This window comes from Macaca nemestrina, chromosome 12 (genome assembly GCF_043159975.1).
Source record: "Macaca nemestrina isolate mMacNem1 chromosome 12, mMacNem.hap1, whole genome shotgun sequence".
Classification (NCBI taxonomy): Eukaryota; Metazoa; Chordata; class Mammalia; order Primates; family Cercopithecidae; genus Macaca; species Macaca nemestrina.
The window spans coordinates 50,675,042-50,696,527 of NC_092136.1; positions in this window are offsets into that span (position 1 = coordinate 50,675,042).

The following is a 21,486-nucleotide window of genomic DNA, read 5'->3' on the forward strand; positions in this document are numbered from 1 at the left end:
GATACCATCCTTTAAGTGAAGTAGGAAGCGAGGTCAGAAGCTGAGAATAAGGATGGTGGAGAGGGTACTGGGAGTTTGAGGAAAGGCATATAAAAGTGATCTAGAAGTAAATGGGAGAGTGAATGGACTAGGGACATGTAAATCCATGGCAGCAATAAGGGCCTAATTAAGTATCTCATAATCATGGATTCAGGTATTTAAAATGAAGCAATCAATATGGTTTTGTGTTTTTCTCCAGTCTTAAAGGTCCTGGATCTAGATGCCAAAGTGGTGCTGAAACATTCTCTACTACATTCTGCTGAATGGTCATCTGGCCTTTCTTGAACACCTCAAATGACAGGAAGCCTATAACTTCCTGAGAATCTCACACTACCTTTAGACAGATAGGGTGACAGAAAGTGCTTCCCTATATGGAGCTGACATTTCTCTTCCTGTTAGGTTCCCCTACGTTTGAACCTGTGGGTCTGTTTCTGTTGTCTGTTGCTTAAGTTGCACTATCTCCTCCTACATCTGGTCATCCAGGAATTCATCTAGAAATTTGACAACATATCCAGTTGGTGAGGCTTCGAGAAGGAAGAACTCTTATATAAGATAGGTAGAAATACCAAATGCCACATTTCCTACATCTAGCAAAATTACATATGCAGTTGCCCTTTGACTATACAATCCTATTTCTAGAAAGGATAAAAAAATAGTATCGCATTAGATTAAAATTTAGATTAAATGGTCCCAGATTATCCCCATGTGTAGCCCTGCTAAGAAAACAATATGAACATTTTGCAAAATTTAGCTCCAAAGATGATAGCATTTTTAAGATAATTAATATCTGGAAAAAACTTACATGTATATAGGCTTCATTACATAAATTCTGGCACATCTGTTCAATGTAACATGAAATAAGCAAAAAATAATAGAAGAACAAAGTATAGCATAGAAAAATACACACTGAAAAAGGTAGACTTTAAAGAGATTTGATGTTATACGTGTTTATAAATATGTACATAAGATGTGCTATGGTTTGAATGTATGTGTGCCTCCAAAATTCGTATGTTGAAATTTAACCTCCAAGGTGATTGTATTAAGAGGCAATGGCTTTAGGAGGTGACTAAATCATGAGGGTTTCACTATTACAGCTGGAATTAGCACCTTTATAGAAGGCGTTAAGGGAGTGAGCTCCCCCTACCCTCCATCTCTTCTGCCATGTGAGGACACAGTGTTTGTCCCCCTTCTTGCCCTTCTGCCACATGAGGACATAGCAACAGGTGCCATCTTGGAAGCAGAGAGCAACCCTCACCAAATACTAAATCTGCTGATGACTTGATCTTGGACTTCCCAGCCACCAGAACTGTGAGGAATAAATTTCTATTCTTTACAAATCACCCAGTCTATAGTATTTTGTTATAGCAGCAGGAACAAAACTAAGGTAAGATGTAAAACAAAGAACATACACCAAACTGTTAATGGTGGGTTTCTCTGAATGATGGAATAACTAAGAAACACATATATTTTTGGGGGAGAGATGCTATATTCCGAATTTTCTATATTGTGTGTATATTATTTTATAATTAGGAAAACAAGTTATTTAAATTATTTCATTTGGAAAAAACCCTACCAGCACATTCAGGTCAAGACTAACTCCTTCACAAAACCTCCCTAATTTTTTCTTCACCCACCCCCACCCCATCTTCAGCCAGGAGATCTGTAAGCCTCCTTTGAGCTCAGAGAGCATTTTGAAATAATACATCTCAGTAAGGAAGGACAGGCTCAAGAAAAAGAGCAGTCCTGTGTCAAAATTCGGAGATCTCCATTCATGCCTGTAACGACCCCCACTCCCATCACTCTTCCATCTCTGACCCAGTCTTTGTGCTTTGAGGGAAATCAAGAATAAAGCAAAATGGGTCTCACTAGTTTTCTCAGTCTCTAGATGTCTCAGTAAGGTTTCTCAGATGAGAGGAACCTTCAAACCTTCCACCTCCCTAACATTACCACCTGCCTCTGGAATCCCACGTGCTTTGGAGAATGTTGCCTCACCTTGATGACGGAGGCACCATTAATTCAAATTTACAGGCCAGAAAACCAAGACTCAGAAAGAAGGAAGAATTACAGATGAATCTGGGAGGCCTGCTTGCGACCTGCCAGGGAGAAGGGGATCCTGGCAAAGGAAGCTGAAGCGGGGCTTAGTCCGCCCTCTGGTGGATAAGAGGTTGCTTTGCACCTAGCGGGACAGACTGAGGAAGAGACAGTATTTTAAGATGCTGCTAGTCCTTTTATTTTGAAATTCTCACCTCATATCATAATAAGATACATCTGTATCTCATATGGAATACAATTTCTATGCAACTACATAATAGTTGAGTAGACCAACAGACATGAAGACACTTAAATAAACATTTATTTACTTGTTTCACCATATTCATATGTCGAAGCCAATAATATGCTATGCAAACTTGAACATTTTCATGAATCCTTGAAAAAAATTAGGTCTTCGTCTCATAGTTCTGGAAACTAAGTGATAAGAAATCCAGTCTCTTGCCTTCGCACCCTTTCTAGAGGATGCCATGCCAGGAGGCAGCAGAAGCAGGGACCAGCAATGTGACCATAGCCTGGCTTAGGCAGGGCACACAGAGATGGTGCGATTCTCCAGGCACTGCCTCAGTGATACACAGGAAGGCATGGAACATGTTCATGCTTTATTCTGCATCCACACTGCAAATGCTCTAATGGCCAAAGGCAAGTGGACTGTGACTTCTTCTTTGAAACTCTAACTCTTATAGAACACAAGAGCCAACCTGGGTACCCTCAGAGCTTAGCTGAGACCATCCAGGACTTGAACAGATTTCACAAAATCCAGATGGAGGGCAACAGGTAAATAAATACCAAAGGGAAGTGAAGTCTGGCTTTATCGTCTAAGGCTGGTTTTCACCACCAGGAGCTCATTCTCAGGGCTCAAAGTTTCTATAACATTTCACTTCCATCCCAGAGAGATAATCATCAAACTAGCTTCAAAGGGTTGACTCTGTTCCCTTTGTTCCCACCTTCTCAGTCTCCAGCCTGCCTCCACGAGGTCAGTGTCATCTTAACACCCATCATCAGTGAGCCTTTTCCTAGATATCTCAACAACCCTTTCCTGAAATCCAAACCAAAGAAGGGATCATTTCCCTTCTGGCAACCTATACCTGTTCTCCCAAGTTCTAGTTTCTTATCTGAGAAGCAGGCCTATTGCCCCATATAACTGGGACAAGTAACAAGCTTACACTAGAGGTGAGACCTTATCTCCTACAGAAGGCCCCTGGCTTTATCCTTTATTGTCTCATCCTTGTAAGAAGAGCTTAATCCACAATATTCATTTACTAAGAATTAAAAGTTATACAAGCAGTATATTATTCCTTAACACAAGTCATACTATACACTGAGAATTTATCTCTTTGTCTGCATAGCAACTTCTATCTTTCCAGAGGTTTAGATCTGAGGGCTACTGAAGAATCATCAAATGAACGTTGCAATTTAAAAAGGTTATTCTCCTCCAAAGCAAGGTATGAATCACTTTTTCTATAGCTGTTTGCTAACATCCAGTAGTGGCTTCTTCTCTTGAGCTTTTGCAGGGGCAGGATAATCAACTGTAGCTAGATCTCCTCCTCCCAGGCAGGTTAAAACATAGCTAAACAACTCTGAGTTATGGGGTGAAGAAAGGGAGAGGTGAATGAGACAGTCTCTGCGTGATAACAGCTCTAGCCTATTGAGGAAGACTACACTTTTAGACAAAAGAAAACTAAGAGACACAATAGCAGCAAGGACTTACAAATGAATCAGTTCCTGCATGTGGTTCAAACAGTGAGAAATCAGAAAAGAGGCAGTATCCATGAGCTTGACTTTTCCTACTCTCTCAAATATTCTGTGTTCCTTCTTGACCTCTTATCTCACCTCTACCAACACTCACTAGCTCTTTTGTGTATTATCATAATCTCAAATACCTCCTATTCAAATTCCAGTGACTCCTACATTTAATTATTTACATAGCTCTCTCAGACTACACATCACATTAGCCACTTGGAGGTCCCTCAATTTTGTATGACTCTATTAGATACTGTCTTTTCTGGGAAAGGGCAGATGTATCTAGCATTAACCCTTCTTTCCAGTTAGCATCCTGACTTCTTATTTGGAGAATTCCCTGTTGTGTGTAGTCTTGGTGGAAGGTAGTGCTTGATTCCCATGATGGAAGCTGAGTTAAATAGATGTTCTCTCACAAATCCAGCACGATGGAGATGCAAGCACATGAAGTAGGCTCAGCTGTCTCCCAGGGCTCTCAATCTTGAGCAAATGTAGAATGACTAAAAGTCATAACAATTACAGTGGCAATAACAACATAAAGACTTTTGTCTTTATGTTTATGCCAATAACAACATAAAGAGTTTTGTTCCCTCTCTCTGACATTTTCTGAAGTTTTGCTGGCCAGCCCTTGGAGCATCCCTAGGTTTTCTTTTTGTTTTTTGTTTGTTTGTTTGTTTTTTAATTTCTCAGCTTTTCCTCCACTTATCCATGGTAGCAGGCAGCCTCCAAGATACCTCCTAATTATCCTTGTCTCCCAGTATTCATGCCTTTGTGCAATTCGCTCCCACATTATGCTACGGTTGGTCAATGTAATCCATAGAATATTACAGAAGTAATTTAGGGATAAAGGACTTTTCAGCTTCCATCTTGTGCTTTCATTCTCTCTTTCCACCCACCTACTACTCTCTGGCAATCAGTTACTCTGAGGTAAGTCATGACATGAGCAACCTTTTGAAGATGCTCACATGGCAAGAAATTAAAACCTCTTGCCAACAGACACATTAGTAGCCTTAGAGCACATCCTCTGGCCCCATTCAAGTCTTTGAAGATTGCAGCTTTGGCTGACATCTTAGTTGCAACTTCACAAGAGATTCTGAACCAGGACCACCCAATGAAGCCACTCCCACATTTCCGGCCCTCAATAATTCAGTGAAGCTCTGATATGCTTCCAAAAATTTGCCTTTCTGCATGAGAGGTCCTGAGTCCATTTCTACTGCTTACAGCCAAGAATCCTAACTGATACAGAGATTGATACTATGATCGCAGTGAAGGAAAAAAATGTGTAGCGAAATATGCAAAATATGAGAAATATAGGATCATTTATCTAGCTAATGTATGACAAATAGCACAAAGGCCCATTCATATTCCAGAATAAAGATCTAGCAGCTATGACACTCAGCATAAAACTGATTACCTGCAATTAAGTTCTCACCAAATAGAAAAGTTTGGACACTCCAAAGATCTCAGAATGGAGGTGAATGCTTATGTCTCTACATCCCAAAACTCTCAGCTCAAGGCATGCACGGAAACTCAAGGACTTTCCATGACAGTGTTAAAAACAAATTCTCAGTGCAGTAGAACTCAGTGTTGCTTTCCACTGTAACATGACAGCATGAAGTTCCACTGTGCTACACACAAAAAAATCACCTTCATAAGAACTAAAAATTAGATTAGTGATCACAATGCCAGGTTTTAACATCATATTAAGGAAAAAGGCACTAAAGAGAGTAGGAAAGACAGTCTTGAATCACCTATACCACCCTTTCTCCGTCTCCTGGCATCAGTCACATAGTGTGAAGAATCTGTGCTCTTGGGAGAGGGAGAGCACAGTCATTGTGCGACTCGGCATTGGAACTCAGTGCTGCCCTGTCATGGCAGAAAGTAACATGGGACAGAACCTCAGCTGGTGTCCATAGATGGAGCATTTAGACCAGCCCTAGCCAGAGGTGAATCATCCATCCCTATGATCAGAACCTGAGCTCTGGCAAGTCCCATCACCACGGGATAAAGTGCTCTGGGGTTCCAAATAAACTTGAAAGGTGGTCTAGGCCATAAGGACTGCAATTCCTGGGAAAGTCCTGGTGATGGGCTGGACTCAGAGCCAATGGATTTCACGTGTATGCAAACTAGGGAGACACCAGCTGGAGCAACCAATGGAGTGCTTGCATCACCCCTCCCCCAACCTCAGGCAGTGCAGTTCACAGCTCCAAGAGAAACTCCTTCCTTCTCAAGGAGAGGACAGATGAGGGTAAAGAGGACTTCGTCTTGCAAATTGGATACCAGCTCAGCCACAGCAGAATAGGTCACCAGGAAGAGTCCTAAGGCCTCCATTACAGGTCCTAGCTCATAGATGACATTTCTAGACACACCCTTGGCCAGAAGGGAACCTGTTGTCTTGAAGGGAAAGACCTAGTCCTGACAAGATCCATCATATGCTGGCTAAAGTGTCCTTGGGTCCTGAATAACCAGCAGTGATATCCAGGTAGTACATCATAGGCCTTGGGTAAGACCCAGTGTTTCGCTGGCTTCAGGTAAGACCCAGCGCATTTCCAGCTATTGTGGCTGTGGAGAGAGACTAATGCATGAGGAAAGGGGATGGAAGAGTAAAGGGGATATTGTCTTCCAGCTTGGGTACCAGCTCAGCCACAGTGGAGTAGAGCACCAACTGGGCTGCTGGGGTCCACAATTCCAGGCATTGGCTCCTGGATGGCATTTCTGCACCTGGCCTGGGCAAGAGGGGAGCCCATGTCCCTGAAGGGAGAGACTTGGGGCTGGTGACTTTCACCACAAGCTGACTAAAGAGACCTTGGTCCTTGAGGGAACATCAGCAGTAGCCAGGCTCAGGCAGTACTCACCATGAGCCTGGAGCAGTGCTGACCATGGGGAAAGACTCCTTTGCTTGAGGAAAGGGAAAGGAAAAGTGGGAAGAATTTTGTCTGTGGCTTGTGTGCCAGCTCTGCCACAGTAGAATAGAGCAACAGATGGATTTCTAAGATTCCTGAATCCAGACCCCGGCTCCTAGATGACATCTCTGGAACTGCCTAGGGCTGGGGAGAGTTTGCCACCATGAATAAAGGACACAAGCTTGGCTGGATTCACCACCTGCTGATTATAGAGCCCTCGAGCCTTAAATGAACATAGGCAGTAGCTAGGCAATTGTCACTGTGGGCCTTAGGTAAGACAGCGCTGTGCTTGCTTTGTATCTGACCAAGTGTAGTTCCAGTGGTGGTGACCACAGAGGTGCTTATGTCACCCCTCCCACAGCTCCCGGCAGCTCAGTTCAGAGAAACAGACTTCATTTCCTTGGGGAAAGCAAGGGAAGGTAACAAGAGTCTCTGCCTGGTAACCCAGAGAATTCTCCCAGATCTTACTTAAGACCACTAAGGTAGTACCTCTATGAGATTGGAAGAGTCACAGACTACTGGGCTTGGGGTGCCCCATAATGCAGATATGGCTGCAATGACCAAAGACTTAGATCACAACACTCAAGTCCCTTCAAATACTTGGAAAGCCTTCCCAAGAAGGACAGGTTCAAACAAGCCCAGACTGTGAAAACTATAACAACTACATAAGTCTTCAATGCCCAGATACCAGTGAATATCCACAAGCATCAAGACCATCCAGGAAAACATGACCTTACCAAATCAACTGAATTAGTCACCAATGACCAGTCCCAGAAAGACAGAGATATGCGACCTTTCCAACAGAAAATTCAAAATAGCTGTTTTGAGGAAGCTCAACAAAATCCAAAATAACATGAAAAGAAATTCAGAATCCTATCAGATAAATATAACAAAGAGACTGAAATAATTTAAAAGAATCAAGAAGAATTCCTGGAGTTGATAAATGCAATTGACATACTGAAGAATGCATCAAAGTCTCTTAACAGCAGAACTGGTCAAGAAGAAGAAAGAATTGGTGAGCTTGAAGACAGCCTATTTGAAAATATACAGTCAGAGAAGACAAAAGAAAAAATAATTTAAAAGTGTGAAACAAATCTATAAGATCTAGAAGATAGTCTAAAAGGGGCAAATCTAATATTATTGGCCTTAAAGAGGGAGTAGAGAGAAGGGGGTTGGTGTAGAAAATTTATTGAAAGGGAAAATATCAGAGAACTTCCCAAACCTAGAAAAAGGTATCAATATTCAAGTGCAAGAAGGCTATAGGACACCAAGTATATTTAACCAAAAAAAGAATATCTCAAGACATTTAACAAACAAACTCCCAAAGATCAAGGATAAAGAAAGGATCTTAAAAGTGGCAATGACAAACTGGATAAAGAAACTGTAGTACATATACACAAAGGAATAGTATGCAGCCATAAAAAAGAAAGAAATCATGTATTTTGTGGGAGCATGGACAGAGCTGCAGCAAATGTAATACGGGAACAGAAAACCAAGTACCACATGTTCTCTCTTATAAGTGGGAGTTGAATGATGAGAACTTATTGACACAAAGAAGAAAACAACAGATACTTGAGTCTATTTGAGGGTGAAGGGTGGAAGGAGGGAGAGAGGAGCATAAAAGATAATTATTGGGTAGTGGGCTTAATTCCTGGGTGACTAAATAATCTGTACAACAAACCCCATGACATGAGTTTATCTATGTAACAAATTTTTACAGGTACTCCTGAACATAAAATAAAATTTTTTTTAAAAGGAAATAAACTTGAATTTTAAAACAATCAAAAAAAAAAAGAAAAAGAAAAACTACACATCACTTCAAAAAATTTTGCACCAAAATAAACTTGTACTAACTTGTTATGACATGTCTGAACAGGATCTAATTCGAGGCATAAAGGAAGGATAAGACTTCAGTTTGAAAAGAGCCCCTATAAGAGCAATATGAGTTCTGCTAAAATTGAAACAAGAACTAATATCAAATTTATGGTGAAACTTGGATGGAAGAAAGGTGAAATCATTGTTGCTTTACAAAAAGCTTTTGGGGGCAATGTCCCCAAAGAATTCAGCAGTTTACAAGCTGATAACTTGTTTTAAGTAGGGAAAGGACAGTGTTAAAGATGAAGCCCTCACTGACAGGCCATCCACATCAATTTGTGAAGAAAAAATTAATTTTATCTGTGCTCTAATTGAAAAGGACCAGTGATTAACAGCAGAAACAATAGCCAACACCATAGACATCTCAACTGGTTCAGCTTATATGATGCTGATTAAAATATTAAAGTTAAGCACACTTTTCACTAAATGAGTGCCAAAATGATTGTGCTCAAATCAGCTGCAGACAGCAGCAGAGCTTTTGATGGAAATTTTAAGCAAGTGGGGTCAAAATCCTGAAGCTTTTTTTTAAGAATTGTAACAGGAGATGAAACATGACTTTACCAGTATAATCCTGAAGATAAAGCACAATCAAAGCAATGGCTACCAAGAGTTGGAAGCAGGCCAGTCAAGGCACATGTGGACCAGTCAAGAGCAAAGATCATGGCAATAGCTTTCGGGGATGCTGAAGGCATTTTACTCATTGATTTCTGGAGGGTGAAAGAACAAGAACATCTGCTTATGATTAGAGTGTTTTAAGGAAATTAGTCAAAGCTTTAGCTGAAAAACACCCACAAAAGCTTCACCACAAAGTCCTTCTCTACCGTAACAATGCTTCTCCTCACTCCTGTCATCAAACAAGGACAATTTTGTGAGAATTTTGCTGGGAAATCACTAGGTGTCCACCTTGCAATCCTGATTTGACTCCTTCTGACTTATTTTTCTTTTCTAATCTTAAAAACATCTTTAAAGAGCACTCTTTTTTTCAGTTAATAATGTCAAAAAAGACTTCACTGATATGGTTAAATTATCAGGACCCTCAGTTCTTGAGGATGGACTAAATGGCCTGAATCATGGCCCACCAAGACTCTTGACTTTCATGGAGTTTATGTTGAGAAATAAAGTTTATATTTTTTATTTTAAAAATTAATAATCAATAAAGTACTAAAGGAAAAAAATTGTTTATCCAAGGACAGTATTGCAGTGAAAATATCCTTCAAACATGAAGGAGAAATAAAGACTTTCCCAAATAAATGCCGAGGAACTCAAAAATATAAAAATAAAGAAAATCTAACTGGTAAAAAGACATCTTGAAGATGATGTCAGCAACATGGCCAAGTAGATACCACTAGCACTCATTCCTCCAAAAAAGACAACCAAAACAATAAATAAAAAACTACCTTTTAGCAAAAATAATAAAAGGTAAATGCCAGAGTACATCAGAAAAGGAACAGAAACCCTACTGAGCACAAAAACTCAGGATAGCCACATAAAGAATGGAAGGAAATGGCCAGGCATAGTGGCTCACACCTGTAATCTCAGCACTTTGGGAGGCCAAGGCAGATGGATCATTTGAGCCCAGGAGTTCAAGACAAGCCTGGCCAACATGGTGAAACCACATCTCTACAAAAATACAAAAATTAGCCGGGTGTAGTGGCACGTGCCTGTAATCCCAGCTACTCAGGAGGCTGAGGTGCAATAATTGCTTGAACCCAGGAGGTGGAGGTTGCAGTGAGCTAAGATTGGGCCACTGCACTCCAGCCTGGGTGACAGAGTGAGACCCTGTCTCAAAATAAAAGAAAATAAAATAAAACAAAATAAAATAAAATAAAATAAAATAAAATAAAATGCCAGGCCTCCACCATTCCAAACCCCCACCACCAGGATCAGCCAGAAACCAGGAGGAAATTCTCCTTGCAATGAAAAGATAGGCAAGAGAACCCCAGCATCCTCCATCAACACCTGAGATAGCTACAGTCCACTGGGGTCTCCTGCAGACCTCACAAGCACTAAGCCCACCTGAGGGAGCTACCTACCTAGAGTTCACACAGCTGTACACCCCCAGAAAGAGCTGACACTGTGCCTTGCTCCTGTGGCCCATGCAGCTACTGCCCTATATCATTTTGAAAAGGGAACTAATGCTGGAGTATGCCTTGCTCTGGGGGTGAGTAGCCACAGCACCCCTTTATCCCTGAGGCTAAACTACAATTGAACCACCCATACCTGATGGCTTAGCATCCCCAAACCAAGCTTCAGGCAACTGTCACACTCTTCCTGGTGGTGCCAAGCTGTGTTGAAACTGCTCCACCTGCCCTCGCATCCCCAAACTGGCTACCTCAAGCAAGAGGTGAAGCTGCACAACACTCTCTCCTGGAAAATGGTACTTTGACACAATATCTTCATCTACCTCTGTCAACGGTGGCTGCACCGTGCCTCTAGGGTCCTAAACTAAAACTGCACATTATCTCCCAGGGACATAGTGCTTTGACGGAGCCCTACATAACAGAAAAATGGTGCCTGGGCTGCCTAGAATAGTGAAGGCCCCAAGGCCTGAGCTGAAGTGACACTTCACCCCCTGGGGAATTGGTGCCTTTGTCAAGCTAAGCAGCTGTGTAGTCCAAAACTGAGCTGGTGTAGCACTCTGCATCGCAGGGAAACAGAGCAATGACAGCTGAGACACCTCACCCTACAGGCCAAACATCTCTAGTACTGGAACTGGATTTGTTCCCTAGAGTCTGAGCTGCTGAGACACCCCTCTCCCTGGAGAGTACAGTCATTGCTGTGCTTTTCCCTGTCTTCTGAGACCAAAATAACAACTTTGGTTGGCCCTTGTGGAGTACTTGCTGCCAATGCATCTGGCTTCACAGAGTCAGGGATACTACCAAGCCTTGCCATCCTCAGAGTATGGAATCATTACTATATGGTGCTTCATCCCCAGGGAGCTGAGTTGCCACTGAACCTTATTGGTTCAGACTGCTGCATGGCAGCTGTACCATGTGCCTTGGGTTCAAGCCTCTAGAGCACCCCTTCTTCCCTAGAGTTGGGCCAGGTCTGTACCCTGCCCCCTAAGGATAAAATTACAGCTACAACCCTATCCCCTAGACCAGAGTTTCTAGGGGGTGCCTCAGGGCCAAAGATTCTGGTTCTTTGAGTAACCTGTATCCACAGAGAGTAAACTTGCACCCTAAGACCCAGATGCCACAAGAGGTTTCGGAGACACTGAACCTACGACCCCAGCCACACAGCCAATCTGAGCACCTGTACCTGGAATCCAGCACCACTGCAGCAGCTTATAGGACATATCAGACCTGACACCAAAAGGGATCCTGTCACCTATGTTTTTCCCATTGTAGGAAAAACAAGAATAGGAGGACCTCAAAATACCTTGTCCCTGAGGATGTTAACAACCTGTGCTGCCACCTCAGATGCACCTCAGCCTAAACCACTGAGGCACTTGCAGTTATTGCTGATGCTGAATGCAGCCAAAGAAGCTGCACTGAGACTATACCATTATACTTATCTGGAAATTGTCACCATATCGTTCCAAATTGCACAGTTAGATCCAATTGTAGGTGAATGCTCTTCTCTGTGTAAAACACTGTAGAAAGTTGGAAACAGGCAGTTGTTCCACCAGATGCACAGACATCAATGTGGGGACACACACACATACACACACCACTACCACCACCACAACAACAAAATGAAAAAGCGAGGAAATATGACACCACTGAAGGAACATAATCATTCCCTAGTAACAGACCTCAATGAAAAAAAAAAAAATCAACAAATTGCTGAAAAAGAAACTCAAAATAATTATCTTAAGTGTACTCAACAAGATACAATAAAATACAAATAGACAATTCAATGAAAGCAGAATGAAATCAGAAAAACAATTCATGATACGAATGAGACATCCTGTGCTCACAAATTGGACAATGTAGTATTGTTAAGATGGCAATACTCCTTAAACTGACCTATGGATTCAACACAGTCCCTATCAAAATTCTAGCTACCCCTTTTGCAGAAACAGACAAGCTGATCCTAAAATTAATATGAAAATGCAAGAAATCCAGAATAACCAAGATAATCTTGAAAAATAAATAAACTTGGAGAACTCACACTTCCCAGCTTCAAAACTTACTGCAATATTACAGTATTCTTTAAAATGTATATTACTGCCAAAAGATCGATATACATATCACTGAAATAATACCTAGAGTCCAGAAATAAACCTAACCATCTACGGTCAACTGATTTTCAACAAAGATTCCATGACAATTAGATGTAGGAAAGAATCATCTTTTCAATAAGTTGTGCTGAGACAATGGATTTCCACATGAAAAACAAAAGAATGTGTATCCCTACCTCACTCTATATACAAAAATCAATTCAAAATGGATCAGAGATCTAAATGTAAGAGCTAAAACTATGAAGCTCTTAGAAGAAAACATAGATAAATATTTGTGGCTTTAAATTGATCAATGGATTCTCATACATATTAATGGATTATATATATCATGGATTTTTATATATGCTAAAACACAAGCAAATCCTCAAAAATACATATAAGTAAATAAATATATATATAGTAAACTTCATCAATATTTAAACCTTTGTGCTTTAAAAGAAGGCAAAAAAATAACCCACAGAATGGGAAAAACTTTGCAAATCATTTATTTAATAGGAGTTTAGTATCCAAAACATAGAAAGAACTCTAATAACTCTTTAATAAAAAGATAATCTAATATATGCACCTAACACTGGAGCTCCCAAACTTATAAAACAACTACTACTAGACGTAAGAAATTAGATAGACAGCAAAGCAATAATAATGGAGGACTTCAATACTCCACTGACAGCACTAGACAGGTCAGCAAGACAGAAGGTCAACGAAGAAACAATGATTTAAACTATACCCTAGAACAAACGGACTTAACAGATATTTACATAACATTCTACCCAGCAACTGCAGAATATACATTCTTTTCATCAGGACATGGAACATTCTCCAAGATAGACTATATGATAGGCTACAAAACAAGTCTTAATAAATTTAAGGAAATTGAAATTATAGCAAGTACTCCCTCAGACCACAGTGAAATCAAATAGGAAATTAACTCCAAAAGCAACCTCAAAATTATACAAATATGGAAATTAAATAATCTGCTCCTGCATAATCATTGAGTCAACAATGAAATCAAGATGGAAATTTAAAAATTCTTTGAATTGAATGATAATAGTGACACAACCTATCAAAACCTCTGGCATACAGCAAAAGCAGGCTAAGAGGAAAGTTCATAGCATTAAATGCCTACATCAAAAAATCTGAAAAAGCACAAGTAGACAATCTAAGGTCATGCCTCAAGGAACTAGAGAAATAAGAACAAACCAAATGCAAAGCCAGCAGAAGAAAAGAAATAGTAAAGATCAGAGCAAAACTACATGAAATTGAAACGAAAAAATACAGAAGATAAATTTTTTTTAAAAACTGATTATTTGGAAAGATAAAATCGATAGACTATTAGTGAGATTAACCAAGAAAAGAAGAGAGAAGATCCAAATAAGCTCAATTAGAAACGAAATGGGAGATATTACAACCGATACCAGAGAAATACAAAAGATTATTCAAGGCTACTGTGAATACCCTTATTCACACAAACTAGAAAACCTAGAGGAGATGAATAAATTCCTGGAAATATAGAAGCCTTCCAGGTTAAACCAGGAAGAGATAGAAACTCTGAACAGATCAATAATAAGTAGCGAGACTGAAACAGCAATTTAAAAAATTACCAACCATAAAAAGTCCAGGACCAGAGGGATTCACAGCTGAATTCTGTCAGACATTCAAAGAATTGATACCAATTCTATTGAAACTATTTCACAAAATAGACAAAGAGGGAATCCTCCTTAAATCATTCTATGAAGCCAGTATTACCCTAATACCAAAGTCAGGAAAGGACATAACAAAAAAAAAAAAAGAAAGAAAGAAAGAAAGAAAAGAAAAGAAAACTACAGATCAATATCCCTGCTGACTACAGATGCAAAAAATATCGACAAAATACTAGCTAACCAAAGTCAACAGCATATCAAAAATATAATACACCATGATCAAGTAGGTTTCATACCAGGGATGTAAGGTTGGTTTAACATACACAAGTCAATAAATGTGATGCACTGCATAAACAGAAGTAAAAACAAAAAGCATATGATTATCTCAATAGATGCAGAACAAGCATATAACAAAATCCAGCATCTCCTTATGACTAAAACCCTCAGCAAAATTGGCATAGAAGGGACACACCTTAAGGTGATAAAAGGCATCTATGACAAACCCACAGCCACCATTATAGTGAATGGGGAAAAGTTGAAAGCCTTTCCCCTGAAAACTGGAACAAGACAAGGATGCCCACTTTCATCACTTATTCAACATAGCACTGGGAGTGCTAGCCACAGCAATCAGAGAAGAGAAAGAAATAAAGGGCATCCATATTGGTAAAAAGGAAGTCAAAATGTCTCTGCCAATAATATGATCATAAACTTAGAAAACCCTACAGACTCATCCAAAAAGCTCCTAAATCTGATAAATGAATTCAGTAAAGTTTCAGGATAAAAACTAATGCACACAAATCACTAGCACTGCTATACACCGACAGTTACCAAGGTGAGAATCAAACAATAACTCAACTCCTTTTGTGATAGCTGCAAAAAAAAAAAAAAAAAAAAAAAAAAAAAAAAACCCTTAAGAATATACCCAACCAAAGAGGCAAATGATCTCTACAAGGAAAACTACAAAACACTGCTGAAAGAAATCACAGACAACACAAACAAATGGAAACACATCCCATGCTCATGGATGGGTAGAATCAATATTGTGAAAATGACCATACTGCCAAAAGCAATCTATAAATTCAATGCAATTCCTACCAAAATACCATCATCATTCTTCACAGAACTAGAAAAACCAATCCTAAAATTCATATGGAAAAATAAAGAGCCCGCATGCCCAAAGCAAAACTAAGCAAGACAAACAAATCTGCCTGATTTCAAACTATACTACAAGGCTATAGTTACCAAACCAGCATGGTACTAGTACAAAAACAGACATGTAGACTAATGGAACAGAAAAGAGAACTCAGAAATAAAACCAAATACTTACAGCCAACTGATCTTCGACAAAGCAAACATAAACATAAAGTGGGGAAAGGACCCCATATTCAACAAATGGTGCTGGGATAATTGGCAAGCCACATGTAGAGGAATGAAAATGGATCCTCATCTCTCACCTGGTACAAAAACCCACTCAAGATGGATCAAAGACTTAAATCTAAGATCTGAAAGCATATAAATTCTAGAAGATAACATCAGAAAAACTCTTCTAGACATTGGCCTAGACAAATAGTTCATGAACAAGAACCCAAAAGGAAATGCAACAAAAACAAAAATAAGTAGATGAAACTAAAACTAAAAAGCTTCTGCACAGCAAAAGAAATAATCAACAGAGTAAACACAATCCACAGAGTGGGCTAAAATATTCACAAACTATGCATCCAGCAAAGGACTAGCACCCAGAATCTAAAAGGAATTCAAACAAATCAGTAAAAAAAAGATAAATAAACTTATCAAAAAGTGAGCTTAAGGGCATGAATAGATAATTTTCAAAAGAAGATATACGAATGGCCAATAAACATATGAGAAAATGTTCACCGTCACTAATTATCAGGGAAATGCAAATCAAACTCACAATGCGGTATCACCTTACTTCTGCAAGAATGGCCATAATTTATCTTTTATTTTTCTTTTTTGTTTTCAAATGACCTACTTCTCACTTCAATTCTGTTAGTTTTCACGTCATGAATTTTGGAGTTCTGCTTTTAGGTTAATATATGCTTATTATTATTATACCTTCTTAGTGGTCATCTCTTTTATCATTATAAAATGTCCTCTTTATCTCTTGTATAATTTTTTGTTTAAAGTCTTTTGCGTCTAATATTAGCGTAGCCACCCAGCTCTTTTCTTTTTATTTTTTTTAATTTCAATAGCTTTTGAGGAAACAGGTGATGTTTGGTTACATGAATAAGTTATTTAATGGTGATTTCTGAGATTTTGGTGCACTCATCACCCAAGCGGTGTACACTGTACCCAATGTGTACTCTCTTACTCCTTGATCCCCTCCCACCCTTTTCCCCCAAGTACCCAAGGTTTATTGAATCATTCGTATGCCTTTGCATCCTCATAGCTTAGCTCCCACTCATGAGTGAGAACATACGATATTTGTTTTTCCATTCCTGAGTTACTACACTTAGAATTACAATTCCATCCAGCTTGCTGCAAATGCTATTTTTTCGTTCCTTTTTATGGCTGAGCAGTATTTCATGGTATATATACACACCACATTTTCTTTTTTTTTTTTTTTCTTTTTTTTTTTTTTTTTGAGACGGAGTCTCGCTCTGCCTCCCAGGCTGGAGTGCAGTGGCCGGATCTCGGCTCACTGCAAGCTCCGCCTCCCGGGTTCACGCCATTCTCCTGCCTCAGCCTCCCGAGAAGCTGGGACTACAGGCGCCCGCCACCTCGCCCGGCTAGTTTTTTGTTTTTTTTTTTTGTTGTTGTTAGTAGAGACGGGGTTTCACCGTGTTAGCCAGGATGGTCTCGATCTACTGAACTCGTGATCCGCCCGCCTTGGCCTCCCAAAGTGCCGGGATTACAGGCTTGAGCCACCGCGCCCGGCCCACACCACATTTTCTTTATCAACTTGTTGATTGATGGGCATTTGGGCTGGTTCCATATATTTGCAATTGTAAATTGTGCTGCTATAATATAAAACATGCGTGAGCAAGCGTCTTTTTCATATAATGACTTTTTTTCCTATGGGTAGATACCCAGGAGTAAGATTGCTGGATCAAATGATAGATCTATTTTTAGCTCTTTAGGGAATCTCCACATTGTTTTCCATAGTGGTCGTACTTGTTTACATTCCCACCAACAGTGTAAAAGTGTACCCTTTTCACCACATCCACACCAACATCCAGTAGTTTTTGTTTGTTTGTATTTTGTTTTGTTTTTAGACGGAGTTTCACTCTTGTTGCCCAGGCTGGACTGCAATGGCGTGATCTCAGCTCATCGTAACCTCTGCCTCCCGGGTTCAAGCGATTCTTCTGCCTCAGTCTCCCAAGTAGCTGGGATTACAGGCATGCGTCGCCGTGTCCGCCTAATTTTGTATTTTTGGTGGAGACAGGGTTTCTCCATGTTGGTCAGGCTAGTCTCAAACTCCCGACCTCCGGTGATCCGCCTATCTCGGCCTCCCAAATTGCTGGGTTTACAGGCATGAGCCACAGCGCCCGGCCGATTTTTTGATTAAGAAACGGCCATAATTAAAAATTTTTAAAGTATGGCTATTCCTTAACCAAGCGCTATGCTATGATGTTTATGCCTTTGCGTCCTCATATGCTTAGCTTAATGAAAAGCTGCAGACAATATTCTGATTCCCACACAACAAAGTAAATTCCAGTTGGATTATAAGTATAATATGCCTGAAAAATCGTCTCTGACAATTTTGCCATTCATAGAGTTAAGGCACATATAAATAAAAGCTTGGTGTAGTTGCACATGGGGGAAGCTGTTTTTGAGGGTAAAAAAGAAATTATAAAGGAAAATATTAATACACTTGATTGCCAAAAATTTAAGTTTAAAATTTAGAAATTTAAATTAATGCTAAGCTATGAGGATGCAAGGCATAAGAATGATATAATGGACTCTGGGGACTTGGGGGAAGTGCAGGAGGGGGGTTAGGGAGAAAAGACTGCGCCTTGGGTGCACTGTACACTGCTCGGGTGATGGGTGCACCAAAATCTCAGAAATTACACCTAAAGAACTTATCCATGTAACTAAACACCGTCTGTTCCACAAAAACTATTGAAGTAATAATAATTAACATATATATTTAAAATTGAAATCATGCACATAATTAAAATGTAAATCAAAAACAAAATTGAAAAATTCTGCAATATTTGGAAATTAATGATACATTTCCAAAAAAACTATATTAAAAAGATTTCTCAAATAAATTAGAAGAGATTTGGACTTGAATAAAAATTAAAATATCACAAAACAAAATTTATAGTTAAAACAGTGCTTTGAGGGAAATTTATAACTTTAAATACTTACATTAGGGGAAAAAAAGAAAGAAAGGTTTCAAATCAGCAACCTAAGCTTTCCCCCTAAGAAAATGGAAAAAGAATTTTATATAATAACCAAAGAAAAAAGAAGAAAGGAGTAATAACAATAAATGTATAAATCAATAACATTACAAATAGAAAACAAAGAAAAACAATGAAACCAAAAGCTCAATCTTTGTAAAGATCAATAAATTATATCCTCTAGCCAGAATGACCAAGAAAAAAAGAAAAAGAAGACAAACTACCAATATCATTAATGAAAGTGAAGGTGTTAATGCATACCCTACAGACAATAACAACAATAATAAAGGAATACTATGAATAATTCTGCCCATAAATTCATCAACTTAGATAAAAATGAATCTATCCCTTGAAAGGCATAAACTACCAAAACTCATTCAGGAAGGAAATGTCCTATAAAAATGGTCCTACATATGCATTAAATACATTTAATATATAGTTGAAAACTTTTCTACAAGGAAAACCCAGGCCCAGGAGGCTTCACTGGTAAATTATTACAAACATTTAAGGAAGAAGTAATATCAATTCCAAAAAATCTCTGCCAGAAAACAAGAGAAGGGAATACTTCCCAACTAATTTTATGAGGCTAGCAGTACCCTAACACCCTAAAAACAAAAATATTATAATCACAAACTAATGCTCTCCTTGAACATAAACTCAAAATATTCTTCTATAAATTTATTAGCAAATAGATTCCTGCAGTATATAAAAAGAATAATACATCACAACCAAGTAGAGTTTATTCTGAAAATGCAAGTCTGTTTCAACATTTTCAAGTCAATTAATTTACCATATTAACAAACTAAAGAAAAAAATTATGACTATATCAATAGATGGAGGAAAAACACTTGGAATTATTTTTTCTTTTTTTTTAACTTTTAAGTTCAGGGGTACATGTGCAGGATGTGCAGGTTTGTTACATAGATAACCATGTGTCATGGGGATTTGCAGTATAGATTACTTCATCACCCAGGTATTAAACCTAGTATCCATTAGTTATTTTTCCTGATTCTCTCTGTCCTCCCACCTTCCACCCTCTAATAAGCCCCAGTGTGTGTTGTTCCCCTCTATGGAAGGTTCTTAACCTGACGAAGAGTATCTATTAAAAAATTTATAGCTAACATATTTAATGTTGAAAGACTGTATTATTGATTGCTACATAACAAACTACCCCAAAGCTTAGTGGCCTAAAACAACAATTTTTTTTGGTCATAGTTTCTGTGGGTTAGGAATTTAGAAATGACTTAGCTTGATGGTGCTTGCTCAAGGTCTCTCATGAGGCTGCAGGCAGGGTATCCACTGGGGTTACAGTCATCTGAAGGCTTAACTGGCACCAACGAAGCTGATTGCAACCCCACTTTGCTCACACATGGCTATTGTCAGGACACCTCAGTTCCATGCTATGTAGGCCTCTCATAGGTGCTTGAATGTCTTCACAAGTCATCTAACTTCCCCCAGAGCAAGTAACCCAAGAAAGAAAGCAAGGAGGATACTATAATACCTTATATGTTCTAAGTGTGTGTCACATACCATCTCCTCTGTCACATTCTATTGTTAGAAGCAAATCAGTCAATAGAATTCACACTTAAGGAAAGGGGATATTGACTTCCCATTTTGAAGGAAGTAGTACCAAAGAATGTATGGACTTTTATTTAATATCACCACAAAGATTGAGTAGGATGTCTGTACTTATTACTCCAATTCAACATCATATTGGAAGTTATAGCCAGTGTAATATGTCAATAAAAAGAAATGAAAGATAAGTTGATGTAAAAGGGAGAACTCAAACTAACTCTACTCGAAGAAAATGTAACTGTCTACATAGAAAACCCAGAAAGAAACAACAACCAAAAAAACTCATAAAATGAATAATTTAGTTTAGCAAGGTCACAGTATACAATGTTAATATTTTAAATATTGTATTTCCATCTACTAGCAATGAACAATTAAAATAAAAATGTTTAAGTACCATTTATATTAGCACCAAAAAAAAAAAGTTACAAATCTAACAAGATATGTGTAGAATCTTTCTGTTGAAAACTGAAAACACTGATAAAAAAAAAAAAAGAAAACCTAAGAAAGTGAAAACATGTATTGTGTTCATGAATTGGATGACTTAATATTATTAATATGCTAATTCTTCCAAAATTAACCTACTGATTTAACACAATCCCATTAAAAATCTCATCAGAAATTTTGTAGATACTGACACACTGATTCTAAAATGTACAAAAGATGTAGAAAATATTTTAGATGTAGCTAAAATCTTTTTGAACAAGAATGAATAATGTTGGAAGACTCACATTACCTGGTTTTGAGATTCGCTTTAACACTACACTAATCAAGACAGCACAGCATTGGCAAAAGAACGGTCAAATCAATCAATTAGACAGAATTGAGAACCCAGAAATATACCCACACAAATATGATCAATTGCTTTTTGACAAAGGTGCAGAGGCAATGAAATGGTGAAATAACAGTCTTTTTAACAAATGGCACTGAAACAATTGGGTATCTATATTCACAGGTATGAATTTCAAGCTATGCCTCTCACCTTATACAAAAATTAACTCAAAATAGATCACTAACCTACATATAAAATATAAAACTATAAAACTTTTACAAGAAAGTATAAAATAAGGTTATTGTGACCTTGGGACCTTAGTTAGGCAAAGAGTTCTTAGACATGA